This window comes from Pygoscelis adeliae, unplaced genomic scaffold (genome assembly GCF_000699105.1).
Source record: "Pygoscelis adeliae isolate BGI_AS28 unplaced genomic scaffold, ASM69910v1 Scaffold306, whole genome shotgun sequence".
Taxonomy (NCBI): domain Eukaryota; kingdom Metazoa; phylum Chordata; class Aves; order Sphenisciformes; family Spheniscidae; genus Pygoscelis; species Pygoscelis adeliae.
In genome coordinates this window covers 2,114,686-2,115,249 of record NW_008825072.1, presented here as the reverse complement: position 1 = coordinate 2,115,249, position 564 = coordinate 2,114,686, and the positions used below count along the sequence as shown (strand labels likewise).

Below are 564 nucleotides of genomic sequence, written 5' to 3'. Positions count from 1 at the left end.
GGGGCTCTGAGCAACCTGATCTAGTTGAAGATGTCCCTGCCCATGGCAGGGGGGTTGGACTAGATGACTTTTAGAGGTCCCTTCCAACCCAAACTATTCTATGATTCTATGAATCTAATAAAGCCACTCCAATGTGATTTGTACTGCATTAGCTCCTGCCATCACGTGCACTGTTAATTGAGGAACAAATCCACAGCTGATAAACTGATACCAATATTCAGCAGCTTTAAACAAACCCTGCCTAGTGGGTTTTGTGATCAGGTTTTGTCACTCTGCTTCGATTTAGAATTAACAGAAACATATCACTGCTGAGGCCCTTCAAAAGCAAGATCTATGCGGGTTTGCTTTATAAAGATAAGGGTGGTACAATAAAGATATTAAAACTTTATTTCCCTTCTCAGAACTTCAGTGAACTACGGTGGCAAACATGCTCTTCTTGCCACTATCTGACAAAGTGTTACAAAGTATTATGTGCACATGTTTGAGCAATTCCTAATCACACTCCCAGCATGCTCATGTTTTCCCTTACAGTTCCAAATTCTAGACTCTTCAGAAGTGCCTTAA

The 564-nt window shown here is 41.1% G+C and overlaps 1 protein-coding gene across 1 annotated transcript in view; it reads right to left on the bottom strand.

The window, feature by feature from the left end:
- PIK3R3 (phosphoinositide-3-kinase, regulatory subunit 3 (gamma)) overlaps nucleotides 1-564 on the bottom strand; it is a 35,533-nt gene that overhangs the window by 16,528 nt on the left and 18,441 nt on the right. The gene's annotated exons all lie outside the window — the stretch shown is intronic.